Source organism: Canis lupus, chromosome 11 (assembly GCF_003254725.2).
Source record: "Canis lupus dingo isolate Sandy chromosome 11, ASM325472v2, whole genome shotgun sequence".
In the NCBI taxonomy this organism is placed as follows: domain Eukaryota; kingdom Metazoa; phylum Chordata; class Mammalia; order Carnivora; family Canidae; genus Canis; species Canis lupus.
The window spans coordinates 26,549,999-26,567,821 of NC_064253.1; the positions used below are offsets into that span (position 1 = coordinate 26,549,999).

At 41.1% G+C, this 17,823-nt stretch overlaps 1 pseudogene; it reads right to left on the bottom strand.

The window, feature by feature from the left end:
- Positions 1–1,518: 1,518 nt before the first annotated feature.
- On the bottom strand, positions 1,519–2,288 carry LOC112650358 (developmentally-regulated GTP-binding protein 1-like; annotated as a pseudogene).
- Between the last annotated feature and the right edge of the window lie 15,535 nt (positions 2,289–17,823).

A 17,823-nucleotide genomic window follows, 5' to 3' on the forward strand; every position in this document is an offset into this window, starting at 1 on the left:
CCGCCGGGCGCCCCCGAGCTGTGCGGGGCCGCGCCCCCCGCCCCGGAGCATCCAGGCCAGTGCGGACGGGGAGCTGCGGTCGGTACCGCGGGAGCTGACGCCGGGGCTGGGGACCCGGCCGCCGCCAGGGGGGTTGTCCCTCCTGGGTCACCCTGCGCCTGGGAGGGGCGGGGCCGCCAGGGGACGGGGGCCTCACGGGGTCAACAGCAGGGGCGGAGCATCTCCCCAGGTGCACACACCTGAGAACCGGCACAGCAGGCCCCGCCCCAGAAGACCAGCTGGAAGGACGGGGAAGGGCAAGTTCTTGACCAAGCAGCGCTGGAAAGCTCCAGGGGAAGTCGAGAGATTTACAGTATATAGGACCAGAGGGTACCCCTCCTATTTTTTTCTTCCTTTTTCCAGTACAATTCGTTTTTATATCAGACTGTAAATTTCCAATTTTTTTTCTTTTCCCACCTTAACTACAATATTTACCACCTCTTCATTTTTTAAGATTCTTCCTTTTTAACTTTCATATTCTACAATAACAGGTCCTAGATATATTTTCCACTTCTAGATTCCCTTCAACATACTCTACTTAATTTTGGTAGATATATAAGATATGCTGTTTTGATGTTTTTTGTTTTCTCTGCCTCATTTTCTTCTACAATGAGGAAGTTAATACCTTCTAAAACATGACCTGCAGGCACCCAGAACCAAGTGGTATGCCATGTTGGTTCATTCTGTGAGATTCCTCATTCCCATTCTGCCCCCCTCTTCTATCTCATTTATGTTTTGGTGGTCAATGTTGGGGCCTTCTACAGGTATTTCTGGTTTGAATAAATTTGGGACTGAGCATCTTCTAACATACAGAACTTAATATACTCAGAAATAAGAGGATCACCCTCTAGAACCCCTCAGGTACACTACATTCTCCCTCCACTACAACTTTGCCACTACCATCTCCCAGTACCCCCCTTTTTCCCTTCTTTTTTTTTTTCTCTTTTTTTCTCCTTTGGCATTCTTGGCCTTTTATTTTTTTTACTACTTTGTTTTAAAATTTGTTTTTCACTTTACTAGTCCTTTGTTTTATGTCATTCTGATCTTTGTTTTCAATTTCTGATCTCTGACCTCAGGAGAATCATCTAGGATGAAATTTACTTAAGTTGTAGTTGATATTCTTTTTTTTTTTTCCACATACCTGGCTGGCCTCCTTTATGCAGTTGAATTTATAAGGTGACACCAAGGTAAGACAAGTAAAGTTCCAGTTTGAGGGCCTCCATATCCCTCCCCTGAATCCTGATTCACTGGCTGCCAAAGCTGGAAGGGGTTTGGGATAGGGTGCTTGGTCACGCGAAAAGCTGCTATGATTGGCCCAGCAGATGGGCAGAAGGGAAGGTTTCACTTCTTCACAATTTGAATGACATCATCGTCCTCCAAAATAATTGCCAGATTATACATCTCTAGTGGTGCTGCCTTATTCCAGGACTACAGTGGAGGATTTCTGCATGAAGATTCACCAAAATCTTATCAAAGAATTTAAATACACTCTGATCTGGGGTCTGTCTGTGAAAAATAATCCTCAAAAAGTGGGTATATTTTCCTGTTTCCTTCCACCACATCAATGAGGTTGTCTGCTGTGGCATCACTATGCAGAGTGACATCAGCATTGTGAATTTTGTATTCAGCCAGAATGCTCTTCACAGTCTCAGCATCCAGCTCAATCTGAGGACAAGTGGCCATGAGATTAATGCCTCCTTTATCCTTCTTCTTAAAACTAATGTTGGGGGGTTTACTGTTCAAATGAAGGCCTTCCAGCTAATTTTCAAATATCTTTTTATGTCCCAAGGATTTCAGGACATCCAGAACAATCAAGATCAAGTTACATGTTCGGGCCACTGCAATGACTTGATGGCCTCTACCTTTCCCATCCTTGGCACCCTCAATGATACCTGAAAATTCCAAAGGTGGATCTTGGCACCTTTGTATCTGATGACACCAGGCCCAGTGGTCAGAGTAATGAACTCATAGGCTTCAACCTCAGAATATACACCTGCCAGGTTACTAAGTAGTGTTGACTTCCCCACTGACGGAAAATCCACAAACCCAATTCAAGCATCGCCTGTCTTGGCCACATCAAAACCTGCTCCTGGCCCACCACCACCACCACCTTTTGGGGTAATGAATTCTCTAAGAAGCTTAGCAAGGTGAGACTTAAACAGCCCTAGGTGGTGTGCTGTGGCCATGTTTTTTTTAGTCCGAGCCATCTCGACTTCGATCTCCGTGATCTTCACTATGGTACTGCTCATGATGGTGAGTCACTGGGAGGTTGCTGGGGAGTGTAGTGGTCTCTGCACAAATTACCATCCCTCACACAAACTGATATTCTTGACTCAGCCCGCTCATACAGCCACTCTGCACTGAGCAAAATGACTGGAAAGAACTCATCACAAAAGAAAGAGTCAGAAACGGTACTCTCTGCCACAGAGTTACAGAATTTGGATTACAATTTGATGTAATAAAACCAATTCAGAAGCACAATTATAAAGCTACTGGTGGCTCTGGAAAAAAAGCATAAAGGAATCAAAAGACTTCATGACTGCAGAATTTAGACCTAATCAGGCTGAAATTAAAAATCAATTAAATGAGATGCAATCCAAACTGGAGGTCCTAACAATGAGGGTTATTGAGGTAGAAGAGTGAGTGACATAGAAGACAAGTTGATAGCAAAGAAGGAAGCTGTGGAAAAAAAGAGAAAAAAAATTAAAAGACCACGAGGAAACGTTAAGGGAAATAAATGATAGTGTCAGAAGGAAAAAATCTACGTATAATTGGGGATCCAGAGAGCACGGAGAGGGACAGAGGGTCAGAAAACATATTCGAACAAATCATAGCTGAGAACTTCCCTAAATTGGGAAGGGAAACAGGTATTCAGATCCAGGAGATAGAGAGGTGTCCCCCCCCTCCAAAATCAATAAAAACCGTTCAATGACTCAACACTTAACAGTGAGACTTGCAAATTCCAAAAATAAAGAGAACATCCTTAAAGCAGCAAGAGACAAGAGATTCTTAACTTATATGGGGAGAAATATGAGATTAACAGCAGACCTCTCCACAGAGACCTGGCAGGCCAGAAAGGGCTAGCAGGATCTATTCAGGGTACTAAATGAGAAGAACCTACAGCCAAGAATACTTTATCCAGCAAGTCTCTCATTCCGAATGGAAGGAGAGATAAAGAGCTTCCAAGAAAGGCAGAAACTGAAAGAATATGTGACCACCAAATCAGCTCTGCAAAAAATATTAAGGGGGAGCTGGTTAAAGAAAGAGGAAGCCCAAAGAAAAAAGCCAAAAAACCGGGGACTGAATAGGTATTACTATGACACTAAATTTATATTTTTCAATAGTTCCTTTGAAAGAGAATGGGATAAATGGTCCTATCAAAAGATGCAGAGTTTTGAACTGGGTAAAAAAGCAAGACTCATCTATTTGCTGTCTACAAGAGACTCATTTTAGACCTAAGGACACCTCCTCCTGAAAATGAAAGGGTAGAGAACCATTTGTCATTCAAATGGTCCTCAAAAGAAAGCTGGGGTAGCAATCCTCATATCAGATAAATTAAAGTTTATCACAAAGACTGTAGTAAGTGATGAAGAGGGACACTATATCATACTTAAAGGGACTATCCAACAAGAAGACCTAAAAATCATTAATATTTATGCCCCTAATGAGGGAGCTTCCAAGTATATCAATCAGTTAATAACCAAAGTAAAGGCATACTTAGATAATAATACACTAATAGTAGGAGACTTCAACACAGCACTTTCTGCAAATTTCAGATCTTCTAAGCACAACATCACCGAAGAAACAAGGGCTTTACATGATACACTGGATGAGATGGATTTCACAGATATATACAGAACTTCACATCCGAACACAATGGAATACACATTCTTCTCAAGGGCACAAGGAATGTTCTCCAGAATAGACCACATACTGGGTCACAGATCAGGTCTCAACTGATACCAAAAGACTGAGATTGTCCCCAGGATACTTACAGACTACAAGGCTTTGAAACTAGAACTCAATCACAAGAAGAAATTTGGAAGAGACTCAAACATGTGGAGGTTAAAGAGCATTCTGCTAAAGGAAGAATGAGTCAACCAGGAAATTAGAGAAGGATTAAAAAGATTCATGAAAACTAATTAAAATGAAAATACAACTGTTCAAAATCTTTGAGATACAGAAAAAGCAGTTCTAAGAAGGAAATACATTGCAATACAAGTATCCCTCAAAAACTTGGAAAAAGTCAAATACACAAGCCAACCACACACATAAAGGAACTGGAGAAAGAACAGCAAATAAAACCTACACCAAGAAGAAAAGAAATAATAAAGATTTGAGCAGAACTCAATGAAATAGAGACTGGAAGAACTGTAGAACAGATTAGCAAAACCAGGAGTTGGTTCTTCGAAAGAAGTTTTAAGATAGATAAACCATTAGCCTTATTAAAAAGAAAAAAAGACTCAAAACAATCATGAATGAAAAAGGAAAGATCACAACCAATACCAAGGAAATACAAAGGATTTTAAAAACGTATTATGAGCAGCTATATGCCAATAGATTAGGCAAGTAAGAAGAAAAGGATGCATTTCTGGAAAACCACAAACTAGCAAAACTGGAACAGGAAGAAATAGAAAACCCGGACAGGCTAATCAGGGAGGATACTGAAGCAGTCATCAAACACCTCGAAGACACAAAAGTCTAGGGCCAGACGGCTTCCCAGGTGCATTCTGTCAAAAGTTTAAAGAAGAAACAATACCTATTCTTCTAAAGTTGTTCTGAAGGATAGAAAGGGATGGAATACTTCCAAACTCATTTTATGAGGCCACCATCACCTTAATTCCAAAGACAAAGACCCCACCAAAAAGGAGAATTACAGACCAATATCTCTGATGAACAGATATGCAAAAATTCTCAACAAGATACTAGCCAATAGGATCCAACAGTACATTAAGATTATTCACCATGAGCAAGTGGGATTTATCCTGGGATGCAAGGGTGGTTCAACACAAGTAAAACAATTAACATGATAGATCATATCAACAAGAGAAAACACAAGAACCATATGGTCCTCTCAATAGATGCAGAGAAAGTATTTGACAAAATACAGCATCCATTCCTGATCAAAACTCTTCAGAGTGTAGTGATGGAGGGAACATTCCTCAGCATCTTAAAAGCCATCTATGAAAAGCTCACAGCAAATATCATTCTCAGTGGGGAAACACTGGCAGCCTTTCCGCTAAGATCAGGAACACTACAGGGATGTCCACTCTCACCACTGCTATTCAATATAGTGCTAGAAGTCCTAGCCTCAGCAATCAGGCAACAAAAAGAAATACAAGGCATTCAAATTGGCAAAGAAGAAGTCAAGCTCTCCCTCTTCACAGATGACATGATACTGTACTTAGAAAACCCAAAGACTCCACCACAAGATTGCTAGAACTCATACAACAATTCGGCAGTGTGGCAGGGTGCAAAATCAATGCCCAGAAATCAGTGGCATTTCTATACACTAACAATGAGACTGAAGAAAGAGAAATTAAGGAGTCAATCCCATTTAAAATTGCACCCAAAAGCAAAAGATACCTAGGAAGAAACCTAACCAAAGAGATAAAGGATCTATACCTTAAAAACTACAGAACACTTCTGAAAGATATTCAGGAAGACACAAAGAGATGGAAAAATATTCCATGCTCGTGGATTGGAAGAATTAATATTGTGAAAATGTCAATGTTACCCAGGGCAATATACACGTTCAATGCAATCCCTATCAAAATACCATGGACTTTCTTCAGAGAGTTGGAACAAAGCATCTTAAGATTTGTGTGGAATCAGGGCAGCCTAGTGCTGCCTTTGACCCAGGGCCTGATCCTGGAGACCCGGGATCGAGTCCTACGTTGGGCTCCCTGCATGGAGCCTGCTTCTCCCCCTGCCTGTGTCTCTGCCTCTCAATCTCTCTCTCTTTCTGTCTCCCATGAATAAATAAATAAAATCTTAAAACTAAAAAGATTTGTGTGGAATCAGAAAAGACCCCGAATAGCCAGGAGAATATTGAAAAAGAAAGCCAAAGCCAGGGACATCACAATGCAAATTCTTGCAAGATACATCCATGAAGGCAAGAGAAACAAAAGCAAAAATGAACTATTGGGACTTCATCAATATAAAAAGCTTCTGCACAGCAAAAGAAACAGTCAACAAAACTAAAAGACAACCTACAGAATGGGAGAGGATATTTGCAAAGGACATATCAGACAAAGGACTAGTATCCAAGATCTATAAAGAACTTCTTAAACTCAACACTGGAGAAACAAACAATCCAGTCATGAAATGGGCAAAAGACATGAAGAGAAATCTCACAGAGGAAGACATAGACATGGCCAACAAGCACATGAGAAAATGCTCCGCATCTCTGGCCATCAGAGAAATACAAATCAAAACAACCATGAGATATCACCTCACACCAGTGAGAATGGGGAAGATTAACAATACAGGAAACGACAAATGTTGGAGAGGATGTGGAGAAAGGGGAACCCTCTTGCACTGTTGGTGGGAATGTGAACTAGTGTAGCCACTCCAGAAAACTGCGTGGAGGTTCCTCAAAGAATTAAAAATAGATCTGCCCTATGACCCAGCAATTGCACTGCTGGGGATTTACCCCAAAGATCCAGATGCAGTAAAATGCTGGAATACCTGCATCCCAATGTTTATAGCAGCAATGTCCACAATAGCCAAACTGTGGAAGGAGCCTCGGTGTCCATCGAAAGATGTGGATAAAGAAGATGTGGTCTATGTATACAATGGAATATTACTCAGCCATTAGAAACGACAAATACCTACCATTTGCTTTGACGTGGATGGAACTGGAGGGTATTATGCTGAGTGAAGTAAGTCAATCGGAGGACAAACATTATATGGTCTCATTCATTTGGGGAATATAAGAATTAGTGAAAGGGAATAAAGGGAAAGGAGAGAAAATGAGTGAAAATATCAGTGAGGGTGACAAAATATGAGAGACACCTAACTCTGGGAAATGAACAGGGGTAGTAGAAAGGGAGGTGGGTGAGGGGTTTGGGGTGACTGGGTGATGGGCACTGAGTGGGGCACTTGATGGGATGAGCACTGGGTGTTATGCTATATGTTGGCAAATTGAACTCCAATAAATTTTTTTTTTTAAAGAGAGAAAGGTGTGGAGGGGAATGCATAGAAATAAGCACAAGGAGAACAATTCTCTCAAAGTCATTGGCTGGGAAAATGAGAGGGACTGAGTTTCATGAGTTTTTGTTCTCAGTGAGAGCTCAAAGACTGGAGTTTCAGAGATCCCTGAAATTGGGTGGGATAGAGACCTGAGGACACTGCCTTACTCCTTGAGCAGAGGCAGGCAGGCAGGGCAAGACTCAGGGCAAATCTCAGGGCAGACTGCCTGATCTGAGGATTGCATAAGTGGCTAAGGGAGAGAGACTCTTTGTCCTTTTTCGAGCACATCTGTAAGAGATGGTATTGCCTCCTCAAGAATAAAAGAACCCAGCAGGTACTATTTCCCTCACCAGCACCTCAGCATAGCTGCAGAGACATCAGCTCAGGGTAGCTAACCAGCACAGGCTCCTTAGCCAGTTTGCTCCAAATCCCTTGCCCACACACTCTGATATGACTGCCCTTTTCGGTCAAACCTGCATCAGTCCTAGAACAGAGAGACCCTTTACCAGAGGACCAGCACAGATCCCTGCCACACCGGGTCCCTGAAGTTTGGAATTTGAAAAGGCAGCAGACTGGCTAGTCTAGAGCCCAAGGTGTACTACAGTGCTCCAGGCAGGCAAATGACCCAGAGACAGAAGGTGAATTCAATGATCTGAAAAAAAAAATACAAAACAACTTGTTATGCATCAGGGAGAAATTATTCACTCCACTGAAAGCGCTTCCCTGAGAGCAACAAGCATGGACTCCCCCTCCTTGGACAAAGGCATAGACTGACATCATTTCTACCCCTTTGCCCATCAGCATAAACCAACTTCAGTAAACAGCACAGTACCAACACTGGCTGCAAAATCTGCCTAAACTAAGTCCTATCTCCTGTGCTCCACTGGTACTGCTTTTCTAGGGCAAGTGCGCCTAATGACCAGCACAGCAAGTCTCTCCCCAGAAAACCAGTAAAACAAAACAAAACAAAACAAAACAAAACCCCTACATGTACCATATCTGCTGGCCAGAGAGTTTGGCAAAGCTTCATTTCTAATGGAAATAGCATCAGGTCTTTTTAAGCAAGCCCAGAGCATATCTCGTTAAAACTCCCACACTCTGGCCAAGGACCAAAAGGAAACTTCAGGCAAGAGGAAACTCTGCATAGGACTGATCTGAGAGATAGAGAAGCCAAAACAGAGCACCAGAGTGCACACAGCACATACCAGAGGCACTTCCTGAAGTGTCAAGCCTGGATTTTATATGACCTCTTCTTTACAAAGCCATTATTCTCAGAAGCAGGAAAACATAACAAACAGGCTTTATTAACACAGAGAAGAAAACAGAGACCTAGAAAATGCCAAGACAGAGGAATTCATCCCAAAAGAAAGAACAAGAAAAGGTCACAGTCAGGGATCTAATCAAAACAGATATAAGTAATATGCCTCATCCAGAATTTAAAGCAACATTCAAAAGGATACTTGCTGAACTTGAGAAAAGCATAGAAGACATCAGGGAAACTCTTATAATAGAGATAAAAGAGCTAAAAACTAATCAGGCTAAAATGAAAAATACAATAACCGAGATTCAAAACCTACTGGATGTACTGACCTCAAGGACTGGTGAAGCAGAGGAACAAACCAGTAATACAGAAGATAGAATTACGGAAAATAATGAAGCCGAACAAAATAGGGGAAGAAAAATCTTGGAACACAAAAGTAGACTTAAGGAACTCAGTGACTCCATCAAGCATAATAACATTTGTATCATGGAAGTCCCAGAAGAAGAGAGGGAAAGGGGGCAGAAGGTTTACTCCAGGAAACTAGAGCTGAAACTTCCCTAGTCTAGTAAAGTACAGGCATCCAGATCCAGAAGGCACAAAAAACTTCCATCAAAACCAACAAAACAGGCCAACACCAATACCTATTATATTTAAATTTGCAAAATATAGAAATAAAGAAAAATCCTGTAAGCAGCAAGACAAAAGAAGTCCCTAATTTACAAGGGAAGACCAATAAGGTTAGCAGCAGATCTCTCCGCAGAAATGTGATGGCAAGAGGGAGTGGTATGATATATTTTACATGCTGAATCAGAAAAAATCTGCAGCCAAATACACTCTATCCAGCAAGGCTATCTAAGCAGAATACAAGGAGAGATAAAGATTTTCTCAGAGAAACAAGAACTAAAGGAGTTTGTGACCACTAAACCAGCCCTCCAAGAAATATTAAAGGAGACAATGAGTGGAAAAGAAAGACAAAAGCAACAAGGAGGGTATCCCTGGGTGGCTCAGCGGTTTGGCTCCTGCCTTTGGCCCATGATCCTGGAGTCCCCAGATCGAGTCCCGCGTCGGGCTCTCGGCATGGAGCCTGCTTCTCCTGCTGCCTCCCTCTTTCTCTCTATGTCTATCATGAATAAATAAATAAAATCTTAAAAAAAAAGCAACAAGGACTAGAAAGCAACATAGAAAATCTCCAGAAACAATACAAAACAAGTAATAAAATGGTGTTAAATTCCTATCAATAATCACTCTGAATGTAAATGGACTAAATGCTCCAATGAAAACACACAGGCTGTCAGAATGGATTAAAAAAAAAAAACATCTATATGCTGCCTTAAAAGAGACACATTTTTTTTATTTTTTTAATAAATTTATTTTTTATTGGTGTTCAATTTGCCAACATATAGCATAACACCCAGTGCTCATCCCATCAAGTGCCCCCCTCAGTGCCCATCACCCAGTCACCCCAAACCCCTCACCCACCTCCCTTTCTACCACTCTTAGTTCGTTTCCCAGAATTAGGAGTCTCTCATGTTGTCTCCCTTTCTGATATTTCCCACTCACTTTTTCTCCTTTCTCCTTTATTCCCTTTCACTATTTTTTATATTCCCCAAATGAATGAGACCATATAATGTTTGTCCTTCTCCGATTGACTTATGTCACTCAGCATAATACCCTCCAGTTCCATCCACGTTGAAGCAAATGGTGGGTATTTGTCGTTTCTAATGGCTGACTAATATTCCCTTGTATACATAGACCACATTTCCTTTATCCATTCATCTTTTGATGGACACCAAAGCTTCTTCCACAGTTTGGCTATTGTGCACATTGCTGCTATAAATATCAGGGTGCAGTTGTCCCAGCATTTCACTGCATCTGTATCTTTGGGGTAAATACCCAGCAGTGCAATTTCTGAGTCATAGGGCAGATCTATTTTTAACTTTTGAGGAACCTCCACACAGTTTTCCAGAGTGGCTGCACCAGTTCACATTCCCACCAACAGTGCAAGAGGGTTCCCCTTTCTCCACATCCTCTCCAACATTTGTGGTTTCCTGCCTTATTAATTTTCCCCATTCTCACTGGTGTGAGGTGGTATCTCATGGTAGTTTTTATTTGTATTTCCCTGATGGCCAGTGATGTGGAGCATTTTCTCATGTGCTTATTGGCCATGTCTATGTCTTCCTCTGTGAGATTTCTGTTCATGTCTTTTGCCCATTTCATGATTGGATTGTTTGTTTCTTTGCTGTTGAATTTAATAAGTTCCTTATAGATCTTGAATACTAGTCCTTTATCTGATAGGTCATTTGCAAATATCTTCTTCCATTCTGTAGGTTGTCTTTTAGTTTTGTTGACTGTTTCTTTTGCTGTGCAGAAGCTTTTTATATTGATGAAGTCCCAATAGTTCATTTTTGCTTTTGTTTCTCTTGCCTTCATGGATGTATCTTGCAAGAAGTTACTGTGGCCAATTTAAAAAAAGGGTGTTGCCTGTGTTCTCCTCTAGGATTTTAATGGAATCTTGTCTCACATTTAGATCTTTCATCCATTTTGAGTTTATCTTTGTGTATGGTGCAAGAGAGTGGTCTAGTTTCATTCTTCTGCATGTGGATGTTCAATTTTCCCAGCACCATTTATTGAAGAGACTGAAGAGACACATTTTAAACCTAAAGACATTTGCAGGTTAAAGGTGAGGGGATGGAGAACCATTTATCATGCAAATGGACATCAAAAGAAACCCAAAGTAGCAATACTTATATCAGACAAACTAGAGTTTAAACCAAAGACTGAATAAGAGTTCAAGAAGGGCACTATACCATAACAAAGGGCACTATCCCACAAGAAGATATAACAATTATAAATATTTTTTTAAATTTTTTTATTTATTTATGATAGTCACACACACAGAGAGAGAGAGAGAGAGAGACAGAGACAGAGACATAGGCAGAGGGAGAAACAGGCTCCATGCACCAGGAGCCCGACGTGGAATTCGATCCCGGGTCTCCAGGATCGTGCCCTGGGCCAAAGGCAGGCGCTAAACTGCTGCACCACCCAGGGATCCCCAATTATAAATATTTGTGCCCCAACTTGAGATCACCCAAGTGTACAAAGCAATTAATATCAAACATTAATATCATTGATAATAATACAATAATAGTAAGGGACTTTAACACCCTACTTACAGCAATGGACAGATCATCTAAGCAGAAAATCAACAAGTTAACAAGGGCTTGAATGACATGCTAGATAGACTTCACAGATATATTTAGAACATTTTATCCTGAAGCAGCAGAACACACATTCTTTTCAAGTGCACATAGGACATTCTCCAGAATATGCCACATACTAGGATGCAAATTAGTTCTCAACAAAAAGATTGAAATCATACCATGCACATTTTCAGACCACAATGCTATAAAACCTGAAGTCAACCATAAGAAAAAATTTGGAAAGACCACAAATACATGGAAGTTAAGGAACATCGGATCATCCTATGAAAGAAGAATGGATCAACTAGAAAACCAAAGAAGAGATTTTTAAAAATACATGGAAACAAATGAAAATGAAAACATAACAGCCCAAAACCTTTGGGAAGCAGCAAAAGCAGTCATATAACAAACAGGCCTACTTCAAGAAATAAGAAAAATCTCAAGTAAGCAACCTAACCTTGTACCAAAAGGAGCTAGAAAAAGAACAACAAAATAAGCCTAAAGCCAGCAGAGGAAGGGAAACAATAAAGATTAAAGCAGAAATAAATTTTATAGAAATAACAACAACAACAACAAGAACAAACAGTAGTATGAAACAATGAAACCAGGAATTGGCTCTTTGAAAAAATTAATAAAATTGATAAACTCTTAGACTTATCAAAAAGAAAAGAGAAAGAACTTAAATACATAAAATCACCAAGGAGAGGGGAGAAATAACAACCAGCACCACAAAAACACAAACAATTATAAAAGAACATTATGAAAAATTATAAGCCAAAAAGTGGATAATTTGGAAGAAATAGATAAATGCCTAGAAACATATCAACAACAAAAATGAAAGAAAGAAATTAATAACTTCAACAGACTCATAACCAGTGAAGAAATTGAATTGGTAATTAAAATCTCTCAATAAACACAAGTCTAGGGCCAAATGGCTTCTCAGGGGAGTTCTACCAATGATTGAAAGAAGAGTTAATACCTATTCTTCTCAAACTATTCAAAAAATAGAAACACAAGGAAAATTTCCAAACTCATTCTATGAGGCCAGCATTACCCTGATTCCAAAACCAGAGAATAACTTCACTAAAAATGAGATCTACAGGCCAATATCCCTAATGAACATGGATGCAAAAATTCTCAACTAGCAAATCAAATCCAAAATAGTCATTCACCTCAATCAAGTGGAATTTATTCCTGGGTTTCAAGGGTGATTCAATATTTGCAAATCAAACAATACACTACGTTAATAAAAGAAAGGATAAGAATGATACGATCACTTCAATAGATGCAGAAAAAGCATTTGAAAAGTATAACATCCATTCATGATAAAAAAAACCCTCAACAAAGTAGGGATAGAAGGAACATACACCAATGTTATAAAGATTATGTCTAGAAAATCTACAGCTAATATCATCCTCAGTGAGGAAAAACTGAAAGCTTTACCTCTACAGTCAGGAACAAGACAGGAATGTCCACTCTCATCATGGTTATTTGACATAGTACTAGAAGTCCTAGCCTTAGAATTCAGACAACAAAAAGAAATAAAAAGCATACTGATTGACAAAGAAGTCACACTCACTATTGCAAAAAGATAATACTCTACATAGAAAACTCAAGAGTCCACCAAAAATTGCTAGAACTGATACATGAATTCAGTAAAGTTGCAGGATACAAAATCAATGTACAGAAATCAGTTGCATTTCTATATACCAATAATGAATCAGCAGAAAAAGAAATCAAGGAATTGATCCCATTTACAATTGTACCAAAATCTATGAAACCTAACCAAAGAAGTAAAAGACCTGCACTCTGAAAACTATAAAACACTGATGAAAGAAATCAAAGATGACACAAAGAAATGAAAAAACACGCCATCCTCATGGATTAGAAGAACAAATATTGTTAAAATATCTATACTACCTAAGGGGTTTTACCCATTTAATGCAATCTCTTTCAAAATACAATGAGCAGAGGGGGGGGGCAAGATGGCGGAAGAGTAGGGTCCCCAAATCACCTGTCTCCACCAAATTACCTAGAAAACCTTCAAATTTTCCTGAAAATCTATGAATTCGGCCTGAGAATTAAAGAGAGAACACCTGGAATGCTACAGTGAGAAGAGTTCGCACTTCTATCAAGGTAGGAAGACGGGGAAAAAGAAATAAAGAAACAAAGGCCTCCAAGGGGGAGGGGCCCGCGAGGAGCCGGGCTGAGGCCGGGGCGAGGGTCCCCAGGACAGGAGAGCCCCGTCCCGGAGACGCAGGAGCTGCACCGACCTTCCCGGGGGAAAGGGGCTCGCGGGGAGGTGGAGCAGGACCCAGGAGGGCGGGGATGCCCTCGGGCTCCCGGGAACACTAACAGACACCTGCGCCCCGGGAGAGTGCGCCGAGCTCCCTAAGGGCTGCAGCGCGCACGGCGGGACCCGGAGCAGCTCGGAGGGGCTCGGGCGGCGGCTCCGCGGAGGGGGCGCGGGGCGGGAGCGTGAATCCAGCAGCGCAGGCCGGGAGCACAGGGCGCCGGGACACAGCCCAGGATCCGGCCTCCCCCCGGGACAGGCAGAGGCCGGGAGGGCCCAGGACAGCGAGGACGCTCCTGCCTGGAGCTGAGCAGATCAGCGGCCCCGCCCCGGAGCCTCCAGGCCCTGCAGACAGAGTAGTACCGGCGGGAGCTGACTCCAGGGCTCCAGATCTGGCCGCCGCCACTGTGGTTGTTCCTCCTGGGCCTCACGGGGTAAACAACCCCCACTGAGCCCTGCACCAGGCGGGGGGCAGAGCAGCTCCCCCAAGTGCTAACACCTGAAAATCAGCACAACAAGCCCCTCCCCCAGAAGACCAGCTAACGGACAAGTTCCAGGGGAAGTCAAGGGACTTAAAGTACACAGAATCAGAAGATACTCCCCCGTGTTTTTTTTTTTTGTTGTTGTTGTTGTTGTTGTTTTGTTTTGCTTCGTTTTGCTTTGCTTTTTGATTTGTTTCCTTCCCCCACCCTTTTTTCTCCTTTCTTTCTTTTTTTTTCTCTTTTTCTTCTTTTCTTTTCTTCCTTTTTTCTTTTTTCTCTTTCTCTTTTCTTTCCTTCTTTCTCTCCTCTCTTTTTCTCCTTTTTCCAATACAACTCGCTTTTGGCCACTCTGCACTGAGCAAAATGACTAGAAGGAAAACCTCACCTCAAAAGAATCAGAAACAGTCCTCTCTCCCACAGAGTTACACAATCAGGATTACAATTCAATGTCAGAAAGCCAATTCAGAAGCACTATTATACAGCTACTGGTGGCTCTAGAAAAAAGCATAAAGGACTCAAGAGACTTCATGACTGCAGAATTTAGAGCTAATCAGGCAGAAATTAAAAATCAATTGAATGAGATGCAATCCAAACTAGAAGTCCTAGACGAGGGTTAACGAGGTGGAAGAACGAGTGAGTGACATAGAAGACAAGTTGATGGCAAAGAGGGAAACTGAGGAAAAAAGAGACAGACAATTAAAAGACCATGAAGATAGGGAAGGGAAATAAACGACAGCCTGAGGAAGAAAAACCTACGTTTAATTGGGGTTCCCGAGGGCGCCGAAAGGGACAGAGGGCCAGAATATGTATTTGAACAAATTCTAGCTGAAAACTTTCCTAATCTGGGAAGGGAAACAGGCATTCAGATCCAGGAAATAGAGAGATTCCCCCCTAAAATCAATAAAAACCGTTCAACACCTCAACATTTAATAGTGAAGCTTGCAAATTCCAAAGATAAAGAGAAGATCCTTAAAGCAGCAAGAGACAAGAAATCCCTGACTTTTATGGGGAGGAGTATTAGGGTAACAGCAGACCTCTCCACAGAGACCTGGCAGGCCAGAAAGGGCTGGCAGGATATATTCAGGGTCCTAAATGAGAAGAACATGCAACCAAGAATACTTTATCCAGCAAGGCTCTCATTCAAAATGGAAGGAGAGATAAAGAGCTTCCAAGACAGGCAGGAACTGAAAGAATATGTGACCTCCAAACCAGCTCTGCAAGAAATTTTAAGGGGGACTCTTAAAACTCCCCTTTAAGAAGAAGTTCAGTGGAACAATCCACAAAAACAAGGACTGAATAGATATCATGATGACACTAAACTCATATCTCTCAATAGTAACTCTGAACGTGAACGGGCTTAATGACCCCATCAAAAGGTGCAGGGTTTCAGACTGGATAAAAAAGCAGGACCCATCTATTTGCTGTCTACAAGAGACTCATTTTAGACAGAAGGACACTTACAGCCTGAAAATAAAAGGTTGGAGAACCATTTACCATTCGAATGGTCCTCAAAAGAAAGCAGGGGTAGACATCCTTATATCAGATAAACTAAAATTTACCCCAAAGACTGTAGTGAGAGATGAAGAGGGACACTATATCATACTTAAAGGATCTATCCAACAAGAGGACTTAACAATCCTCAATATATATGCCCCGAATGTGGCAGCTGCCAAATATATCAATCAATTAATAACCAAAGTGAAGAAATACTTAGATAATAATACTTATACTTGGTGACTTCAATCTAGCTCTTTCTATACTCGATAGGTCTTCTAAGCACAACATCTCCAAAGAAACGAGAGCTTTAAATGATACACTGGACCAGATGGATTTCACAGATATCTACAGAACTTTATATCCAAACTCAACTGAATACACATTCTTCTCAAGCGCACATGGAACTTTCTCCAGAATAGACCACATACTGGGTCACAAATCAGGTCTGAACCGATACCAAAAGATTGGGATTGTCCCCTGCATATTCTCAGACCATAATGCCTTGAAATTAGAACTAAATCACAACAAGAAGTTTGGAAGGACCTCAAACACGTGGAGGTTAAGGACCATCCTGCTAAAAGGTGAAAGGGTCAACCAGGAAATTAATGAAGAATTAAAAAGATTCATGGAAACTAATGAGAATGAAGATACAACCATTCAAAATCTGTGGGATGCAGTCCTAAGGGGGAAATACATCGCAATACAAGCATCCATTCAAAAACTGGAAAGAACTCAAATGCAAAAGCTAACCTTACACATAAAGGAGCTAGAGAAAAAACAGCAAATAGATCCTACACCCAGGAGAAGAAGAGAGTTAATAAAGATTCGAGCAGAGCTCAACGAAATCGAGACCAGAAGAACTGTGGAACAGATCAACAGAACCAGGAGTTGGTTCTTTGAAAGAATTAATAAGATAGATTAAACCATTAGCCAGCCTTATTAAAAAGAAGAGAGAAGACTCAAATTAATAAAATCATGAATGAGAAAGGAGAGATCACTACCAACACCAAGGAAATACAAACGATTTAAAAAACATATTATGAACAGCTATACACCAATAAATTAGGCAATCTAGAAGAAATCGACGCATTCCTAGAAAGCGACAAACTACCAAAACTGGAACAGGAAGACATAGAAAACCTGAACAGGCCAATAACCAGGGAGGAAATTGACAGTCATCAAAAACCTCCCAAGACACAAGAGTCCAGGGCCAGATGGCTTCCCAGGGGAATTCTATCAAACGTTTAAAGAAGAAATCATACCTATTCTCCTAAAGCTGTTTGGAAAGACAGAAAGAGATGGAGTACTTCCAAATTCGTTCTATGAGGCCAGCATCACCTTAATTCCAAAACCAGACAAAGACCCCACCAAAAAGGAGAATTACAGACCAATATCCCTGATGAACATGGATGCAAAAATTCTCAACAAGATACTGGCCAATAGGATCCCACAGTACATTAAGAAAATTATTCACCATGACCAAGTAGGATTTATCCCTGGGACACAAGGCTGGTTCAACACCCGTAAAACAATCAATGTGATTCATCATATCAGCAAGAGAAAAACCAAGAACCATATGATCCTCTCATTAGATGCAGAGAAAGTATTTGACAAAATACAGCATCCATTTCTGATCAAAACTCTTCAGAGTGTAGGGATAAGGGAACATTCTTAAAAGCCATCTACGAAAAGCCCACAGCAAATATCATTTCAATGGGGAAGCACTGGGAGCCTTTCCCCTAAGATCAGGAAGAAGACAGGGATGTCCACTCTCACCACTGCTATTCAACATAGTACTGGAAGTCCTAGCCTCAGCAATCAGACAACAAAAAGACATTAAAGGCATTCAAATTGGCA